The following is an 8495-nucleotide window of genomic DNA, read 5'->3' on the forward strand; positions in this document are numbered from 1 at the left end:
CCAGTATGTAGGAGAATTGGGACAAAGAATGTTGCATCGGAGGGAATTGATAGCAGACAGGAGTGATCGTCCACGGGAATTGGTGGTTCTAGCTCCCCATTGTTGATTTTTTGCGTTGAGGTCTGCACCTAGAAGGAAGTGTTGTCCGAGGGAATCAACCGAGGATTCTGGCATCGGCATTTACTCCATCTCTCCATCACTTTCCTTTTTCCTTTTTTCTCAACATTGTAATCTGTTTATATCTATATAACTTTCTTAAAAAAAGCTGCTTTGGGGAAAAAGGTTTGGGAAACGCTGCCAACCAAGTAGTAGTACCCATGTATTTAGCTGGAAAATACAGACACAAGCAAAAGAACATCGAGGGTAGAAGGAGTAATATCCCAGGCTGATATTCTAAATTTAACGCATTATACTGCACTTCCTTTTATTATACTATCAAATTCAAACCTAAAAGCCTCACTGATACAAAAGCTACAACAACCCGGGTAACAATTTGCAAACAAATATTTTAACGATAGCATTATCCACGAACCTTTTGTGTTCGTGGTTCTATAAAACAACATGACACTATCATACACACAAAAAATTATTCCCAAACACCAAAACATTTCTTATATTAAGGATATTCGATGTTATAAACAAATTAATCTGTACCGCTATAATCCACGAAATGTCTAGGGTTCAGTACTTTGCAAGGAAGCACTGTTTTTAAACAATTCCTTGTATGAGAATGTAATCTGTTCAAGGTCATACATTTGTACAAGAATCTCCCAATTAAGGATACCCACGTTATGGAGGCTAGGTGTGCCTCAGGATGGCTCCTGGACCCCATGGTTGACTCGCGGTTACAGTAACAGAAAAAATAATTACTTGCCACAGCCGGATTCGAACCCGAGTTTACATAATGATAAGAGATTTTCCAAATGCATTGACGATTCCCTGAGTTTTTATTGGTATATATAGCGACACCACTATCTGCTGGTCTATACTATAATTACTTAAGCCGTTGAGCAGTAACGGGCCAACCTGGCGCGACCTATCTGCCATGACGTAAACTACAATCATCAGACAAACATCATATATCGATGTACGTATTATTTTTTGTATAAACTATAATTTCATACACCTAATAACCATGATATATATTGAGTCGGACTTAAGTAATCCGAATTTTTCGGTTATTTTTTGGTTTTATATAAAGTCGGGGAGACCCCCTCATTTTCTGATGCCCCCCCCCTTGCCACGGACACCGGAAGGCCCCGAAGACGCTGCTACTGCAATGCCGCCCAAGCCAAAGCACCATGCAAGCTAGGACCTGGGCCTACCCCTACCACCACGCCAGAGTCCAGGACACACTGGCCAGCAACTGAAGAGGAAAGACGTATTTCAGACACCAGGCGAGGATAAATGGTTTTCACCATTCCGCCAACCGCTGAACCTGCACCGGAAAGCGGTTAGAAGACGTCACTGCGGCGGCGAAGACGTCACACAGCAGATAAGCCATATTATATAAGCCATGAGACCACCCACGTTCTGTTATTATCTTTTATAGTCAATATGATTTAAACTAACTCACTAACCATTATTGCCCCCCCAGGGATTAACACTATGAAACTTGAGAGAAAAATATACATGCATGTTATCGCCAGAAGTCTCACAATTTTCAGTCCCCCCCCCCCTTCTTCCATAATAATTTATTATCATCGTAAAATACACTCGGGATACCTGAAGTATAGCACGAGCAGGTCCCGATGTAAAGAATTGTAATATTCCTAAATATGTTATTTGAATCAATAAATATTACAATAGAATCTTCAGACCCAATAATAGCTAAAGTCTTTGAAATAGCATTTCTCGATCGCGTTTAATAGTCCAGATCACTTAATGCAATTTGAATAACCAAGGTGTGATAATGCGCCTTAGGTGTTAGTAAGTAATAATACACATTAGAGGATCAGTGTATTTTACCACTATTTTAAGGTAAATTAAGCTGTACTATTCTACTCTGCCTTCTCTCGATCTCTCCTCCTTCCTATACCCCCTGTCCTTTCGCCTGTATTTACAGCGAATACTTATAGAACTGGCTACCCCCTCTACTGAATGTGAATACCTTGCAAAGGCAGTATTTGATTCCTGCAAGGAACCTAAAGCGAATACCTTTAGAATTTGTCGTTCTCAACACGATCGTAATCGAATACCTTACCTATATCCAGCTTACCTTACCTATATCTAGCTAACCTTACCTATATCCAGCTTACCTTACCTATATCCAGCTTACCTTACCTATATCCAGCTTACCTTACCTATATCCAGCTAACCTTACCTAATAAACATTCATTGTCGAGGCCTTCTAATGTAGGTGTATCTCACCTCTTGAATTGGTGCCAGGATAAACTATACGCAGTACCTCGAAAGTCGACAGACAAATGTCTAAATGGACTTTAGTTCTCATAATATTCAAAGAATTGTCAAGGAGAGTAAAGAAGATTTTTTAGTACACAACAATAGTTAAATTAAGAATTTTACATTTTACATTTTCGTTTAAATTAATAAGTTCGCCATATATTTCACTTTAAAATAGTATTTATAACACTCCTAATGTGATCATTTTTTGACAGTGACTTCACAATCGAAAAACTATCCTTGGGTAACATACGGACTTATTGGTACTCTTTTGCACCTCTCGATTGAAACTAAGCGGCGTTTGAGAACCATTATGAAACAAAAATAAAAACCACATTGTAAAACAATGGTGACCATAAAAATAATTGATAGTACCAATTATAAGGTTAAAGTGAACTATTTGAGTTGTTCGGATGAGTACACACTTTCCTGGAATGCAAAACAAGAAAGTGATTCCCACTCGAAAGCTATGTGTAATCATAATCATCATTCTTACAAATCAACCGAGTTAGCGCTACTGTATGATGAGCGAAGTTCCCGTCTTTTCACCAGTTTCGTAAACTAAATTAAAAGATGAATAGACGAAATGTTATAACAACAAATCATCCACTCTTCATTTTCGGCGTATAACTGTAGAATCTGTTGAGTCCCTGAGAAATCAGATCAATCCGGAGCACAAATATTAAGAATGATAATAGATGATAAGTATCCTATCCCAAATATCACCGACTTACTGGATAAACTAGGCGGTTATAATTATTCTTCTACAATTTATTTAATTACTTCGTTTCAACAAATTTTGTAGGGTAAAGAAAACTTTCCACAACGGGCTATTTCGACTAAATGATTAATGGTTAATGGTAAATGGTAATTTTGAATTTCTCTGACTTCTGTAACATCATAACATAAATCCAGTCATTGGAACCTTGCTTGAAAGATATTCTTAGCTCATCAAGTTGGAACATTTCGATCAAGACTAGATTAGTAATTATTACCTTGTATATTATTCTCTTCTTGGCGTTACAGCCCGAGGTGGTTGGCTCCTTGGCCTTCTAGTTTTCGCCAGTTGTTCTGTTTCTGTCCCAACGCTCTCCAGTTTCTTACTGCCAGCAGTGTTCTGACACACTGCACCTATCTGAGTTTTGGCCCTCCTCTACCTCCAGCTCGGTAGAGGTTTCCTTCTACGATTTGTCTCGGGTTATCATCGTATAATTCTTCTAAGTTCTTTCTCTCAAAGATGAGGATTTCATTCCACCAGAGTCCTTTGCTCTAAAGCATACTAGAGAACAGGGCGCTTCAGTGTTTTGTATTGTTGAATATTTTCTTTCTTTTCGTGATAAACTAGATGATGATACGTTTCCGTAGCATAAAATAGCTCCAGTGAGTCTACACTTCTGTAACGACAAAAAGGCTCTTACAGTAACGTTGAACTATTTATGCCTGTCCATTATTGAACATATTAAGATATTGTCCTTGAAGTAGCTATTATAATATCCTTCTAAAGAGCTGTGTGATTCGCAACAACAAGATTGGAGCCGCGTCACTTACCGTGTTGTCCTTGTCGATTATCAGACAGGCCTCATCCTCCGCTTTTACTGACAGCATACAATGTGTCCCTGTCATGATTTGGAACTATTCATTGTAAAACGTTTTGGTTTTTTCTGTCATCTACTACCTACTACTACTACTTGCCTCTCTTTGTTTCCGTCATCTCGTCAGCATCAGAACATGAGAACAGACCAGTGGATTGCACTTCTTCTTCAATCGGTGCGACAACCCATTACTAGTTCCTAATCTCCTCAAGTCGCTTCCGTCCTCCAATTCCAATCAAGCAGAATCTTCAAATCTTCAACACCGTCTTCCCATCAAAGCTTTGGACGGTCTCTTGGTCTGGTGCTATAAATTTCTTTGTAGGTGAATTTTTATTTTTCTGTTCTTGTGGGGATCCATATGGCCTACTCAGTGCAGCCGACTAAGTTTGACGATTCTTACATTATCAGGTTCATTAAACAAGGCTTTCTCTTTGTTGAACCATCTTTCACTGGACCATATATGTGTCTCACGATTTCTCATCCCAATGCCTGGAGATCCTTTGCATCGGATTGAATGAAGGCCCAGATTTCAGACTCTACTCTCATCAACATCAAAGCATGATAGATATACTCGTAAGGGCTGTACGAGATAACTAAAAATGTACCAAATTATATGAATGCTTATATTATAGTTCCTTTCCAAGAAAACCCAGAGCAATTATCAATTAACAATTCATAATTATTGCAGACAACAAAATTAATTGTAATGATGCTTGGAAAGTCGGTATTCCGAATGTTCTTCAACAACTACGATTTTGCTATTAGAAGAGCCTTCGGTGATGACTTTGGATATTCCAAATTAAAATGAAGTGATACAGTGATGAACGATGCGAGGCGAGCAGACATCATTCCAATAATTGAAATGATCAATTTTCATACTTTTCTCACTATTCCATCTTTATTTTCCTATATTTTTCTTAAACGTGTTTTTGAGTAAGAGAAGAGAAGAACCAGGGAATTTCAACTGACTACTTTGACTGACGTTTTATCCTTGTAAACACAAAACTCTATAATCGCAGACAATCATGACTATATTTTTATTACTTTTTTTCATTATACCCCGTTTCAATTTGATTTTGTACTCTAGCTCTTAATTACAAGCACAAGCACAATGCAAACAAGTAAAATGCACTTTTCATATACTTTAAGTGTATTTAATGATGTAAAGATAAACTTTCACTTGAAAAGGATGAAAAGCTCAAACAGAGTAAGTTTAAATATCTGTTAAAGGGTAGAAGTGGGACGATAACAACAGAACCATTGAAAGCCAACTGATCATCTATCGGATAATTGATAATCTAATTCTTCCACACCCTTCGCTTTTTTACATGACATATCCGAATTCGAAGGATTTGAATGTTTGTTGGAATCACTTTCAGGATTCACTATTAACTTATAGTGTACATCTAGTGGTTTTCATAATCTAAGTATTTACCTGATGATTTTCTAGATTTTTCCAGTGTATCCCTAAAGTGTTGATGAGAGTAAATTATGTCAAGAATAACTTATTAAACTAACCCTCGTTCATCAAAATCCAAAGATGTGATCCTAAACAAATCACCTCCTTGCACAACTGTTGGTCTAGAAAGAATGTAGTGGTACAGGTTTATTTCTATTTTTTTGTTTAATCATAGTCGTGTGTTAAACTATCTACAGCTCCATAATCTTTATTTCGGGCTTCTTGAATTTATTCGGATAACAACAGAAACTACATTATAGTTGATATTCTCAGAATAATGAATTAAAAGTGTATGCATAGTCTCTTTTATTTATTATATCACGATTATAGACTCATGTACAATGCCCTTGTTTCAGTTATTTGAAGTTGATACACCAAAAAAGATTATTGTTTTCATCCACTTATACTGTTTGTATTATACTTATACTTTCTATACTATTCACCACCAGTTATACTTTCGTATCATTTACACATAGAGGAAAATGAAGTTGGGACAGTGGGGTGAATTGTATACCACTGTTTTTGGTTGAATAGATCAGATAGACAGCCCTTATGGATCGGAAAGGTAGCTTCTGTTGCCTTTTGCCTCTGTTACCGAAAGAAGAGCTGAAAATACATCCCCGACTGTCCCACTCATCCCCCTAATAACAGCATTTGATTTGAATTATCGGTAGAATGCAAACGTCACTGGAAGAAAGGATAAGCTAAATAATATTCAAGTGTCGGCTTTGAATTTGTCAGTCACTTCAGGCGAAAAACTACCTATTACAGTTGTGGGGGATACCCACGTTTTGCTCAACATTGGAGGAAAGCAAAGAAAACCCCAATCAGAAATGTCAGTTATGTACCAGGACTTGGGTCCAATTAAATTTCCTGTGTGCACTCAGGTCACAAAGGCCGGCAAAGGACTTTTCTTGACGAGTACAGATGCGAAATCATTGATCGTGATTCCAATGAAATTATTGCCGTTGCAGTATCGTCTGGTAATGGATTGTTCAATCTTCTTTGTGCCGAAAACAGTCCATATCTCTAATGATTTTTTTTGACACATACATTTCGGGCCAAATCTGCAACGAAAGGGATGTTAAGGTCATTGTGGATGAGTTTATTCGTGACGTAATAAGGAATATCAAGAATTTTACAGACGATTTGGAAATGTAAGAATTGGATATGGGAGGAATTTGATGGTTTAGTAGAACCCCAGAGCTCAATTCCGTTTGTCCAAATTGGTCCGATTATCATAGTTTATAATAATTTTTTGTAGTGAATGGGAAGTTTAGAGCGTTTGTCAACTAGGTGTTGTAGCAATCGAAATCTACGATCAGGTTCTAGTCGTTTCAGTCTTATATGTGGATTCCAAGTAAGTCTCTTGTCAAGCTGGAGTCCTAAGTTACTGGAATATTTAAAAAGGATACTGTAGAACAAGAGGGTAGATGTTTACGACGGAGAGTAAAGGTGATCTGGTGGGATTTGTTAGGATTTATTATGATTCTCCAGTTTTGACACCATTCTTCAATGTGATACATTAGTAGGGTCGTTAATAATGCTTCTGTTGATGCCTACGAAATTCGGCAGAAGCAGATGGTGCATTTGAGTTCAGGTGGTATGGAACGCTTGCAAAGTGGTATGGCTACTGGCCTAAAGTTTCCTGTTGCAACTAATGACAAGGTTTGGTTTGAAGATCAATGACGCATGAGCTCGTAAACTTTATCTCATTGTTTTGTAACCTCTTTCTTTCTGTTACCATCCGTTCTTATTACTTACATTTGCTTCTTTCAGAAGTGTCACTTTGTTTTTAGCCAGTGTTAAATTTCTTTATAAAATTTATCACACCTCTCTTCTGCAAATCTATCTCTCCACTTAGATCTTCTTATAGTTCGTCAAGCTCTCTGTCGTGTAATCCTCAGGAACATCAACATCTTCTTACTTTCTTCAACCTACAACCTTTAGGATCTTGGGCAATCCGTTTTCTTCTCGACCATGGTTGGAATCCATTCTGAAACAGAAGTTGTTTTTCCAATTCTTTGAATAGCTTTGCCCCTTTAGCGAATTATTTTTTTCTCTTGTTTTGTAAGTCATCCACAAGATTTTTTAATATCTTCTACATCAACCACTTTGATCTTTAAATGGTTTTAGCAATTGGTGAGACTCCTTTGAGATGTCAAATCATCAAAAGCTATGCTGCGGAATGATGTCTGTCGAGTATATCGTTATTGGCCTCCTGGAGGAAATACTTTTTTGGGTCTCCTTTTCCTTTGGAGACCAAATCGTGCGTCCTTGGCGTAGAGGCTCTGGTACATACCCCACCTTCAGCATGATCTCCGTAATATACTTAATGATGTGTGTTACCTCGAAGAATTTTATTGTGCAGACCAACACACCACCCTACACCAGCGATGAGTCCAACGATGTTGACTTGATACCCTTCTTCACCACCCAACTATCTACGGACATCAAATTTGACATCGGGGCAAGTTTCTCATAATCCGTACGTTTGCAGAGAATCTCTTTTTCAAAGAGGCTTTTAAAATGTTTCTCAACATCGGCTATCTTTAATGGGCATTGCTTGGGAGCGTTGGCGTCCATAGTGCTGTGTACCACTTTTTTCCGTCTATTGTAATAATTTTATTAAGCTGACTCATAGTGGTACTGCTCCTGACGACGGTTTCTGTCTGCCTTATTCGCTCTCTGCGGATTCGACACCTTCCCCACACCCTTGACAGCCATTTCGGTTTTTTTTTCCCTTCATTTTAAAGAATTTGGTGGGAGGGGGTTGTGACCCCGGTAGTTCAGCGTTTATGTCTTTAAGGAAATTAAAAAAATCGACTACTGTCTTGTCGAAATCCGCAGAGTTAAAATTGTTGTTTGTTTGTTAGTTTTGAAAGGGCGTTTAACAGCCAAGTCATCAACGCCCGTTGGGTGTTGACTTAGGTAAGGCATAGTTGTTTTAGTCATAGCTTTGGTATGGTGTACTGATCCGCACCAATTATAATTAAATTTGTGGCAATTATAATTTGTTTAATAATCGTTATGATGTTGGA

Source organism: Halyomorpha halys, unplaced genomic scaffold, assembly GCF_000696795.3.
Source record: "Halyomorpha halys isolate HHAL.00 unplaced genomic scaffold, Hhal_1.1 Scaffold354.1, whole genome shotgun sequence".
Lineage (NCBI taxonomy): Eukaryota > Metazoa > Arthropoda > Insecta > Hemiptera > Pentatomidae > Halyomorpha > Halyomorpha halys.